A 13537-nucleotide genomic window follows, 5' to 3' on the forward strand; every position below is an offset into this window, starting at 1 on the left:
AATAATACCTAATCATATATACCTTTTAAACAGTTCTCTCTCTCATCTGTTTCAACGCAGTATAGATTATTTATCCCGTCTTTCTCAGTCTTCCTCCCAACCCCTCTGTGATTCCCATTTCACAACAGTGGCACTCAGTCACAAAAGGACAAATACTGCGTAGTGTCATCTGCTATTTCTTAGCCCGGTGCCACTGGATGGCTTTGAACTGACAACTTTTAGCTTAATAGCCTGAGCACAAACAATTGGTGCGTGCAAGGTCCTTTAAACCAGGACTCTGCTGGGCCCTCAGAAAGGTCCACACTTGATGACTCTGTGTTGCACAATTCAGAAACACCTGGAGGGTTTGGAAGTAGGTGACTGGAGACACCTGTCGATATTTCCCCCTGTTCTTCTTCTTCAGCAGCATCCAGCTGCTGGTGTCCTGGGGCCCCTGATTGAAAGCCAACACACGGGGAGCTCTGGTGGCCTAGTGGCAAGGAGCTGCAACTACAATCCCAGAGGCACACGGTTCGAAGCCACCAGATGCTCTGCCGGGGAAAGAGGGACAATCTCCTCCTGTACCAGTCAGATCTGATTTGACAGTACACCCACCCACAAAAAATAAAATTAAAAAAAAAAAAAAAGAAAGCCAACACACTCCCTTCTTCTCCTTCACACAATCATCACACCTGGGGAAAGCAACAGTTGTCACTCCCTCTCCTCCGTAAAGCGAGAGCCTTGGGCAGAACTGAAGCTGTCACTCAGGAGGGCGGCCAGGCCTGGGGCCTGCACCTGAGTGAGGAGTCACACCCACCCCTCGGACGCAGTCTGAGTATCCCTGAACCAAGATAGTGTCTGTCTTTCTCTCTCTTCCCCCACCTTTTCTTTTTATCATTGTTAATTTTAACGAAAATTTACAGAGATTTTGGATTTCCATTCTTTCACTGTTGCACTTTTCTCCCTGCCCACTCCTCCCCTCCAGTTCATTCTTCTCTTTGAAAAGTAAAAGAAAAATTCCTTCATTGATATACAATCCCTCTCCCCAAGTCCGCTCTATTATGCAGCCTTTGTTCTGAACTCGTCATGACAATAATACCTAATCACAGATCCCTTTGCCTCTCTCTCTTAAACTCTCCACTCTCACTTGGAGTTTTCAGAAGCATAAAGCAACCCTGCTCTCTTCTCTCCCCTTTTAAAGCTGCAATTCTGAAGCAGGTGAAAGCTGGTTTGCTCTGTGCATTTGTGGTGCATGGCACCTAGCAGTGGTGGTGATTGTAGAGAGGGACCAGGTTCACATGCAGACCACCAGGGCTCTCCCTCCATTGCTCTGCCACTCGTTCCACCAGGCTGTCAAATCATCGCTGATGATTCCCAAGGAGAACCCTCGCCAGTGCGCTCGGGAAAGGAAGGCACACGCTTGCATGAGCTCCCCAGGGCATTCCTGTAATTACAGTCTGATTCTCCAGCATTCGATAGTTATCATTATGAAGCCAATGCCATCGCTGCCAAAGGGAATAGAGAAGCCACCACAGAAGCCACAGCAACTCTAAGTTTGGGGAAATCAAAGGTTTTTACCGGATTTGAGAGTGGGCATGATAGTGAGAACTGAAGATAATGATCTTGAGAGATGTGTGCAGACAAAGCCACAGTCTTAGGAAAAGGGGGCAGGGAAAGGAAGGAAAAGAAAACAAGACGAAGAAGAAGAGAGAAAAACCAAAGGAGTAGGAAACCCATAGAAGAGAATGACTGGCTGGAGTGAAGACTGCAAAGCCATTAGCCATTTGCAAGACTTCTGGAATGGACAGATGGCTGCTTATGGAGAAGCGTCTATTTCTTCAAACCCTTCCTCGTCTATGAGGCTCACAGTGTGCCAGGCATTGTGGTAAGCACCCTACCTACACTCACTCATTTAATTAAATTTCCATTGACTTTCACAGCTTCTGCATTTACGGGATTTTTAACCTGGAGATGTTTCATGAAATCTGTGATCACTCCTCACCCAGAGAAGCTCTTGGAAATGGGACAGATCATTCTAGATTCCAACCCACACTTTCCGTGTTAGCACCTGCATCTCTGTAGCCTGCCTTCTGGAAATGTTTAACCCTTTGCCTGCTTGAGGGCATAGGAGCTTGACAGGAGGAGGGAGGTGGAGAGAGGAGAGCCCAGAGAAATGGGGGAAAGGAGGGGAGAGGTAAATCTATCATTTTTGCTGCAGGAGAGAACCCTGTTCAAACTGGTAAGATGGTTACTGAGCTTCTGATTCACCCTTCCTCCCCCTCAGCTCAAGTTCATCTCATGGCAGTGAGCAAGGAGGCTGATGAGCTCACTCTCTCAGGAACTCTGGGTAGGAGGGAACCGTCTTTCTTGCCAGGGAATCATCCCACTCATCGAAGGATTGGTTTTGAAAGAGGACCACATCATGGTTGATCAACATCAACAAGTATCACCTTGGTTTTGCATTGACACCACGGCATGTCTCTGTCCATTTTAAAGCTTCTTCCTTTCTTTTTGTTCCATCCACATGTGGCCCCATCCATGACTTTTATGATGCTGACAGGAAGGAGGTGATAGGAATGTAGCTGATATGTGGAAATTCTTCCCAGGAGCCCTTTGTTGCGGCCCAATCAATGACCTGCCTGAGCTTAGTGTCGATTTGGAGAGGGTTAGAAAGAACAGAAAGGCAAGCACAAATAGAAGCCTATGTAGGGTCACGAGCAAGTCCTGGGGAGTTCATGTACAGAGACCTCAAAATAGTATACAATCTGCAAGATCCTTTGGAAAAGTTTGGAAACTGGCACTGATGGAAAAATGACTCTCAGCTGCCAAGTGAGAAATGCCAAAGAGTTGGTGGAAAAACTTCAGGAGGTCCATGTATATATTTGAAGATGCCTTAAGAGGTTAAAGATGGTAGACTGTTTACACATAAAGCAAATTGCCCTCCTACCTTAGTTTCTTTACAAGGAGACAAAAGCACAGGAGAAGTTTGTCACGAGAGTTAAATTACATATTCCATGTAAAACAAAACAAACAGATTTGTCCTGGAAAGGGTTAAACCGGGTGGCTCCTTGGAGGCAAAGATTCTGAGGCTCCGTCTAACATACTTTGGACATGTTGTGAGGAAGGACTGGTCCCTGGAGAGGGACATCATGCTTGGGAGGGTGGAGGGACAGTGCAGGAGAGGAAGGCCCTCTATGAGGTGGACTGATTCAGTGACTTGGATCATTGGGATGGGAGTGTCAGACAGTGTGATTGGCACAGGACAGAGTGGAGTTCAGGGCTGTTGTACATAGGATCGCTATGAGTCGCAGGCGACTCAACGGCACATAACAACACAACAACAACAACATATTGTTTTAGAAAAAGAAAGATAAGACAGTGAATAAGGATGACTGTAGAGGACTCGATGCTTCTGAATTATTGGTGAAAAATATTGAATAACTCAGGGACTGCCAAAAAGGCACACACATCTGGCTTGGAAGAAGTCCAGTCAGAGTGTTCCTTAGAAGCAAGGATGAGAAGACTTCCTCTCCTATACTTTGGGTATTATAGCAGTAGAGGGAGGTCCCCAAAGAAGAAAATTCTGCTTGGTAAAGGGGCAACAAAGAGATCCCCCCAAGATGGACTGACTGTGTATGGAGTAGCAGAGCACAAGAGATTGTGAGGATGGTATAGGCTCAGGCAAGGTTTTGTCCCATTAAACAGAGGGACACTGTGTTGGAGCCTATTTGACAGCACTTACTAACAACTAATAGCAAGTATAGTAAACGCTGTGGTTGTTAACTGCCATAGAATTGAAGAGGACCCATGGTGATCTTATGACCAAAAGTCTTGGACACAAAACTTTCATCTTTTCTCCAAGTTCATAGAGTTTCCGGAGGCGAGCTTATTTTGAAAGTGGATGCCACTCCTGTGAGAATATGTCTTAGAGAAATGAGACGTTAATAGACCTTTTAGGTACAAAATACATAATGGTGCCAATACATGAAGAGAGAGAAGCCAGTGAAGAGAAGTGAACGAGATATGCAATGACTCTGAAGGCCAGTGGTTTGAGTGAGGTTAAAGCAGAATTAAGACCTAGAATGTGGGTTACTCTTGGATGGCCGGTAGAAGGTGGAGCTTGGAGGAGAGCCATGGGAAAGTAGGTGAGGATGGAGGTAGCCTTGGGTAGGAAGTGAGAACTTTTGTATCTGATGGTCTCTAGTGTTTTCTCGTCTTCAGACGAGTAGAAAGAAATATCATGTTGACTGAGAAGGCTGGAAGAAAGGGTCAAAGTTTGGCTTTGTTGTTGGGGAGAACAGAGGGTGGAGATGATAAAAAATAATTGCAGATGACAGGGCCGGGGGGCACTCTGAGAGCTTCACCCGAGACAAGCTCTTCGCACTTTGCAGTCCGGCTCACATGGGTGGGTTTGTGAGCGATGCCCCAGTGGTCTTCAGCTCTCTGACTACGGGAGCAGAGTGGGGTTGGAAATAGTAAGACAGAGAGAAGCTGTTCCACTTTTTAGCATGAGACTAGCCATGGCCAAAAGGGCTTAGTTAGGAAGAAAAGGACATTAGGAAGGAGGTGACAAACTGGGAGAAAGAGGAGGAGTCCAGAGACTGGAGATCATGATGAGGTGAGAGAATGGGCAGAGTGAAAGGGCTGGAAAGATAGGACATTGTGTCAGAGACAGCAAGTTTTAAAATGTTAGAGATGGGACTGGTTTAAGTGATGGGAATTCCAAGCTGGGGTCCTAAGAGTGGGCAGGCAAAGAGAAGGGACAGTGAAAAAGCTAAAATTGATATCAAAGGACCAGAAAGCCCTGTTGTGTAAAGTGTGTTCACTGGAATTTGTCAGGCTGTATGTAGGATGGTTTCAGAGTCGGAACGGAAAGCGATGGCGAGGCAGCAAGTGTGAGCTGGAGGACCCTGGGAGCTCAAAGAGATGGCCCTGCTTGAAGACACATAGGTTCACTCAATATGCCCTGGAAAAGCGTATTCTCCTAGGGATTCAGATACATTGTTGTCATTATGAGCCATTGAGGAGACTGCGATCCCTGGTGACTTTATGAATAATAAACCAAAACCTTGCCCTAACCTGTGCATTCACGCGACCTCCAACACATCCAAACACACAGCTGCAGTCACCGTGTCAATCCATCTTGTCGGGGGTCTTCCTCTCTCTTCTTTTTTATTTTTAACCCTCCAACTTTTCCAGCATGATGTCTTTTTTCAAGGACTGGCCCCTCCTGTCAACACATTCGAAGTATGTGAGACAGAGTGATACCCCCTTGCCTCTAAGGAGAAAGTCGGTTGCATTGCGCAGCATGTGGGTTTGTGAGCAATTCTGCAGTGGTCCGCAGTTCTCTGGTTTTGGGAACAGAGGAGACCTTTTGCTGGTTTGATTAATGAGAGGGCTTGGAAACAGATATGGGTGGAGTTTGTTTCTATTTGCTTCATTGCCTAGTTCTGCCAGTCCTAAGCTGTGAACCTCCGCTTATTTTAACAGCAAAGGGGCAAAGCCAGCTATTTCCAGTAGGCAGAGAAGTGGAAACTTCAAGAAGGGTGTCAATGACACCACCAAACGCTGACCTCAGCTTGTCACTTCTTCTCTCCCATCCGTCTCCCTTGGCTTCCTTTCTCAAGTGCATCCTCCTGCAGCAGAGCTGGGTCAATATTGGCCTCCTCTCCACATGCCCTCTGGAGATTTGGCATTGAGATTTGATAGAGGGATGTGGAGGGAATTTTCCCACTTGGCAGACTGGCGTGAGAATCAGGAGGGAATGTTTTTCTTGCACAGCAACAAGAGGTATCAACCATTACTCTTTTCTGTATTCCAACCCTGTTGCTATTTACATAAATGTACTGGTTCCATAACAGTACCTTTGCCCTGGAAAGGACCTTCTCTTACCAAACACTTTTTAAAAAATCATATATGTATATTATGTCACTATATTTATATCTTGAGAGTAGATTGACCTGGTTCTCTTTTGCATTTATTTCTACTTTGTCTGATTATGATTTATTTGCCTCCAAAAACTCAGCCCTACCTAGGTAGATACTCATTGAGGGTTAATGTTCTCCTGTGTCTCTTGAAGAACAGATACGTCTTGGAAGCAGTGAAAACAGAATGCTTCTTAGAAAGAAGGATAGTGAGACATCATCTCGTAGGCATTGGGCATGTTTTGGGGAGGGGTCAGACCCTGGAGAGAGACATCCTGCTTGATGGAGAGTGAGTGAAAAAGGAGGAAGATGATCAAGGAAATGACACTGAAACAGCTAGAGTGGACACAAGCATGGAAGGCTTGTGAGCTTGGCAGCACTGGGCAAGGTTCCATTTTGCTGTACATAGAATCGTAAGTCCGAGTTTATTTGAGAATGTCAAACCATAACAATCACAGCAATTTTTTATTTCAGTTCTTGGCATGTGGCATCCTTGGATGAACAGATGAAGTTCTTGCCTATCAAGAGAGCACTTGAAGGCTCAAATCACTGCAATGGGGTGCACTAGACAGAGTCCTTATCTCTTATCCGTTGCTCTTGAGATAAAGCCAACCTGGGCAGCAAAGAGAGAAAGATCACCCAAGACACCTGGGCTTCATCTTGGCTTCCTCACTCTTGTGTAGCCTCAGGTTAATCTAGCTTCTTGGAATCCTCGTTTCTTCACGTGCAAATTAAAATCTTTTATCTGATCATTAGGAAGATTAAATGTGATTACAAGCAGCCCTGTAACTGAAATATAGGACCTACTCAATTAAGGAAAGATTCTTTCTGACTCCTGTCCATCTCTCTTTATATCGACCTGCCTCTTTATCTGAGAGCATGCATCTCTGAAATGTTGAACTAATTAAGATGGGCTTCCAGAAGTGGTGGAACAGCTTTGTGCAAAATTAGGCTGGGATTGATTGCATGATCAGAATCCGGTACAAGCTATGTTTTGAACACACTAATTAGCTCAGATGGCCAGGCTGTTTAAAAGGCAGGGTGGATGGAAGCTGGGGAGAGAAGGTCTCTTATAAATCGCTGTCTCTTTAGTCACTAGGCGGCACTTTGGTTAAGAAACACATGGGAAAGCGTCTTTCTTGAAAGAGGATGACTTGCCCATAAAGAGGAGTATCAATAAGAACTATGGTGAGAGCAAAACTATTGACAACTGGCCACGTCCCCACTGCTTCACTGGGGCTTGTGATTTGTAACGTCTTTTCATTATTTCACGACACAGCTTGAAGGAGTTGAGAATGCTGGAATGCTTAGAGAACGGTAACTCTGGATGTAAAGAATTTAACACTATGTCTGAGTTGACGATAAATACAAGTACAGATAGACTTGTTCAAAACTGCTTTCTGCAAAGCAGAATCAGAAGAAAATGGGCCACTGTAAGTGGACATGAGCCAGGCTAGTCCCTGGAGCCTCATGAAGGAAGGACTCTGATTTGTGTAGCTCACTATGAACCGGAGTTTAGTAAGTGATAGGTGCTCAATACACGGGGCGATGTCTGGAGCTACGGATGCCACTTTGTGACCATGAGGCAAAGTGAAGAAAATTTTGGGAAAATGGACCCAGAACTCTAACTTGAGCTACTAAATGATCCTATAATTGGATCATTTACCTTTAAGTCTTCTCACACTATTGAATAATTGAACGTCCTTGTCTTTGAAAGTCCTTTTCCTCTTTTTTAAATTATGTCCAGAAGTATCTCAAGTCACACAGTCACTAAATGGCCAGGTGACCTTAGACTCAAGGCTTCTAACACTTCAATGGAACATAACAAGCTAAGGAGAGTTTTAGATGGAGGAACTCCTTACAAGAATAATGGCGGGGCCCTAGATTTTAATGCTGAATTCTAAGCTTTGCTGGGACATGTGGGCTGATCCCTTCCCCCACTTTCACACAAATGCAAACATTCCACATGAGAGTTGGTTCCCAGCAGTGCGGGTGGCAGAGTAGGAGGCTGGCGGCTTCATGTTTGATTTGTCAGGGTGCCATGTGGAGCTGGATGCCAGGGCCATGCTGTGCGATCCGAGCCATCTTGTCGACCTGCCTGCTGCCATGTCTCATGGCCAGCCAGCTCTTAGGAGAGAAGCATAGCTGGCGTTCTTCTCCCTCTTGGGAACAGACACCTGAACCGGTCCCTTGACTTTTCTTATCTTTTCTTGTTTGCTTCATTATTTGCCTCTCAAAGCTTGACTTGGATGGTGGGCGGACATGGGTGTGGGCTGTGGCTTTATTAACCCTTCATGGGAGAAGACACGGTCTGGGTGAAGGTGGGCGCACCTCACTTTACTGCACCTCCCTGTAGTGGGCTTCACAGATACTGTGTTTTGAATTTTTGGTTCCAATTGTAGGTACATCACGATGCTAGATCGAGAAAGTCCGTTTGTGCCATGTCTTCCAATTCCTTGAGCTGCCTTTGTGTCTCTGTGCTACGTTCTGGTCATTCTCTTACATTTCAAACTTTTCCAAAACAAACAGGTCTGTTTTGGAGAGGGTGAAGCCAAATCTGTCCTTGGAGGCTAAGATTCTGAAACGCCATCTCACATACTTTGGGCACGTGGCCAGGAGGGACCAGTCCTTGGAGAAGGACATCATGCTTGGGAGGGTGGAGGGACAGCGCAGGAGAGGAAGACCCTGGATGAGATGGATTGATGCAGTAACTGGGGCAATGGGATTAGATCTGTCAGAATCAAAGAGACCGGCTCAGGACAGGGCAGGCTTCAGAGCTGTTGTACGTAGGATTGCTAGGAGTCACAGGGAACTTGACAGCACATAGCAACAACAATTGCACACTTACTAGACTCCTCCCTCCCTGATGTCGAGTTGATCTAGGTTATACTAGAGGAGGCTGCCTATCTTTTTCCCTTGGAGAGCCTGGTGGATTTGAACCACCAGCCTCACAGTTAACAGCCTGACACATTATGCACATCATCAGAGTTCCTATAATACAGTAGTCTTGTTGTTGTCTAGTCAGCTGACCCCTAGCTGACTGTGCAGCAAGTTTTCAGAGACCACAAATCACACAAGAAAGATGGCCTGTCTTTCTCTTGTAGAGCATCTGGGGTATTTGAACCACATACTTTTGGTTTGGCAGTGCAATTCCTTCCTACTAAGCCATCAAAGCTCCCTCTAAGAGACTAGAGTTTAATGTAAGCATAACTTCTATGTGCATAAAGGAAGTAAACTTACTTTATTGTGATATTTGCTTTAATGTGATGGTCTAGGATTGAACTGAAACTATCTCTGAGGGATTTCTGAAAAGGCTTCAGCTCGATAGTGAACACTGTTTATGACTTTTTTTTTTATCCACTCAAACATAGTAGTCCAACTTTTCAAACACGTTTCCCTGCCCTGGGGGTGGGTGTCTGGGAGGTGCCGTCTCTCCCAAGACCCACGGGACCTCGTCTGAGGTGACCCAACAGGGCAGGAAGAAAACAACAACACAGCAAGTCCACAGATGCCACTGAGAAATCACTGGTAGGAGCAGGTTTTCATTTCTCACACATCAGGGTGCATTTCTGGCTCGTAGACTCAAAGACAGGAGTTCTTCCTGCTAAGCTGTCATTGCTGAAGTGGGCTGTTGGCTTTGCAAAGGGAATCTGAGCAGGATGTCCACGTGGAAGAGACAGGGAGCTGTAGCACCAACAGGCACAGCATGCAAACACGTGAAGCCTGCCCCAGGACTCAGCCGATGAAGTCTAGTGTGTGGTAGAAGCAGTGCCTGGAACATTCCATGATCATATGAATGTGTCTATACATCTCACTGATTGTTTTTTTATCTCCAGGAAATCCTGTCTAAGACACTTGTTGATGGCTTGTCCAATAACCAGGGCTCCATTCTTTGCGTTCTCTGGGTCTATACCCTACCTCCTAAGGCTTGGCTCACAGGCAGAACGGGGTTCCTGCACTGTGTCTGAAGGCAGACCTTCTCTACTTCACTAGAATATTGGGGGTTGGTGGAAGAAAGGGCCCATCTGCCTTGGCCACTGTTAGAGCGATTTCTACTTTGTGACTCCATTGGGCACTCCCTACCCATTTCTCTGAGGCATTCTCTACCATTTCTTGTCTTGACTATTTCTGTATCAAGATCTATTGGTTCCACCACTGTTTCACACAGCCTAGGAAGATGTCACCCAGGGGTGGTCAGAGGGCAGGAAGGACACAGGAAAAGGAAGCTAAGAGCACAAAAGAATCTTCAGATCCTTCACCTTGAGTGGGAGTGAGGTCAAACAATGGCTCCACATGTCAAGGTTTTTGGTGTGTATGTCTCCAAAAGCTCATTTTGGCAAGAAATTTTACCCGAGAAGATGGAAACGGCTGACATTCTTCTCTGACTCACAGGAGAGGAGGAACATGGCTCCTTGGGGGCTCCTAAATGCTGGAGCCGGAGGACTTGAGGCTAAACTGCAGAGGAGGGCAGGACCCCAACACAGAATGGCTTTGCTCAACCACATCCCTCCTCTGCTCCAAGATCCTCCGACTATGTGAACCCTTCCCCGGAGAGCGCAGCGGCACGGTCATAACTTGTTAAAGACCGTAATTAAAATAGTTCTCTTATTAACTTCGTGATAACACTTTTTTTTTTCTCTTCCAAAATTACATGTTAGCGTTTTGTTAATTAAATTTCCAGTTCCAACAGAACCTCTTGCCGCCATGGGGTTTAGAGGGGGCCCTCTTCCTGGGGAGTGGGAAGCCAGCTCAGCAGGTCAGATGGGTTCCAGACACCTCATGTGTGGGGAGGAGAGAAAGAGAAGGAAGCAGAAGAGTTCACTTTAGTTAGTAGCCTTCACCCAAAGGAGGCTGACAGATTTGGCAAATAAACACAGGAGATGGCCATCTGGGTTGGAATTTCAGATCCATAACAACTAGCTTTCAGCATAGCTATGGCCACAAAGCTACATGGGGTCCCCCTTGTTGTTTGGTGTTATTGTGTCGGCTCCAGTTACAGTGACACAAGGTACACCAGAATAGAGAGTGTTGGTGGCATGATCTCTACGCGGTTGCACTGCTAACCTGAAGACGGGGACTCTCTGGCAATTCTAATCCGCCATTGAACTTCGTGGTACAATGATGGGCAGTCTCCTCCCGTGTAAGTTAGAGCCTCAGAAAGTCTTCTGGGAGGTCAGCGGTGAGTCAGTTTTGACTCAGTGGCACTGAGTGAGCACAAGACAAGGATCTCGACACCACACTCCCATTTGCTGCTGGGCCGGAGGCCAGCGTTGCAGCCACTGAGTCTTTCCTTCCTGTCAAGAGGCTTTCTCTTTTCTGCTGACCCTCCAGGCAGAATGCCGTTCTCCAGGGTCGCTCCTTCTGATGAAATGCCCAAGATAATGTGGGACAAAGTCTCTCCATCCTGCTTCTAGGGAACATTCTGACTGTGCTTCTATCCAAGACTGATGTATTTGTTCTCCGGGAGGTCCATGATATATTCAATATTCAGACGAGGAGTTTATTTAGTACTGATCTGACACTCCACTTTACTTGGAGGTCTTATGTTCTTCTCTCTATCTTAACCATGGCTTAGAGGCCCAAGGAGCCACCTGGTTTAACCCTTTCCAGGATGAATCTGTTTGTTTTCCTAGCAGTCCATGATACCCTCAATACTCTTCTCCAGCACCACAGCTCAAAGGCATCAGTTCTCCTTCTATCCTCCTTGGTCATTGTCCAACTCTCTGATGCATAACAAGTGATTGCAAAGACCATGGCCTGTATTAGATGCACCTTAGTCTCCAAAGAGACAGCATTGCTCTTCAGTACTTTGGAGAGGTCCTCTTTCATGACTGACTTATTTTTCCATTTTAAATTTTTCTTAACACTACATGTTTTTAGTAATGCCAGGGAGACAAAAAGTAAGAAAAACTTTTTTTTTCTAGGTGATATGGATTTTGAGAGTTATGTGGCATATATATGTCCCAGGTGGACTGATGGTAGGGTTGGTATGTTGAGACCTGTTCCAACAGAGGTTAGATTAGTCCTCATCAGGCGACAGCACTTACTCCAACTGCGATAGCAGCTTCCCAAGAAACCAAATTCCTGAGTAAACACTGAGAAGCTGTGCTCCTATTTTGGCCAATTCATACAATTTCAAAAGTGTTAACCATCATTTAGCTTGCTAATACCGTCTGTGATTATGAGGAAGATCCTAAAAAGCATTCCAAAGCACCTGTGATATGCCAGATTAGCAAGTCTATCCCAAATTAATAAAATACATAACTTCAGACAAAGTCCTGCGTGGTGCAAATGACTTTCATATTCAGATGTTAAGCAGAAAGCTGCAGTTCAAGTTTTCCCAGAGGCATGTAAGAAGAAAGACTTGGTGACCTGTTTCTGAAAAGTCAGCAATTAAAAACGCAATGGAACACAACTCTGCCTAGCGGCACATAAGAAGAGAGATGTGGTGACCTACGTCTGAAAAATCAGCCGTTGAAAACGCACGCAATTCTGCTCTGACACGCGTGAGGTCCTCATGAACTGAGATTGACTCAATGGTCCTGATAAACCAGATGCTGTACGTGGGCCTGAGGAGATAACAATAGCAATAAAACATAGTCCTTGCCCTCAAAAAAAGTTATCACCCAGAGCACCAGCCAGCTCTGATCAACTCCTTGTATTTTTTCTTTTCAAATAAAGCTTTATTGGAACACAAATTTGTTTACATACTTTGTCGACTTTCACTTACAGCAATTGAGTTGAGTAGTTGAGACAGAGACCGGTTGGCTCACAAAGCCTAAAGTGTTTACTTTTTGTCCATTTATAGGGAAAGTGTGTTGACTTCTGACCTAGAGGAAGAACGACTCAGCTTTATGAACAATATGCTGAGAGAGATTTAACCAAAGTGTGTGAGGAACACCAAGAAGAGGACCCCTAACTCTGTCTTCTGAGTGAGAGAGCAGTTATGTCAGGGCTGATAATAGAACTGGATGTTAAAGGCTTAGCTACAGGTGAGAAAGGGAGAGAGCCACAGAACTCCAAGAAAAAGGGGCAGCAAACGCAAACCTCCTTTGGGTCTTACCCTCTGGGATAGGGAAGGAGTAGTATGAAGGGTGAGAAAATAGCCCATGCTGAGACCTCAACATACCAAGTATTTATACACAGTTATGTGACTACCTGACTGGAAAAGAGCTATATTTACTCTGATTCCAAAGAAAGGTGATCTAAAAGAATGTGGAAATTATCAAACAGTATCATTAACATCATATGCAAGTGTTATTTTAATGAAAAAAAATATTTTAAAATGGCTAGAATAGCACATTGGCAGGGAATTGCCAGAAATTCAAGTTGGATTCAGAAGAGGCTGAGGCCATTACTGATACCTGACGGATCTTGGTTAAAAGCAAAGACTATCAGGAAGATGGTTTACTTCTATTTTAATGACCGTACAAAGGCTTTTTACTGTGTGTCTCATAACAATTTATGGCCAAGATTGGGAATAATGGGAATCCCAAAACACTTAATTGTGATCGTAAGAAACTCATACTAGACCAAAAAGCTGTGGTCTGAACAGATAGGGGAACACAGTATGATTTGAAATCAGTAAAGGTATGTATCAGGGCAGGACCCTTTCTCCATATCTGTTCAATCTG

The sequence above is a fragment of the Elephantulus edwardii genome, unplaced genomic scaffold (genome assembly GCF_000299155.1).
Source record: "Elephantulus edwardii isolate Elephantulus edwardi_28Jun2011 unplaced genomic scaffold, EleEdw1.0 scaffold00048, whole genome shotgun sequence".
Taxonomy (NCBI): domain Eukaryota; kingdom Metazoa; phylum Chordata; class Mammalia; order Macroscelidea; family Macroscelididae; genus Elephantulus; species Elephantulus edwardii.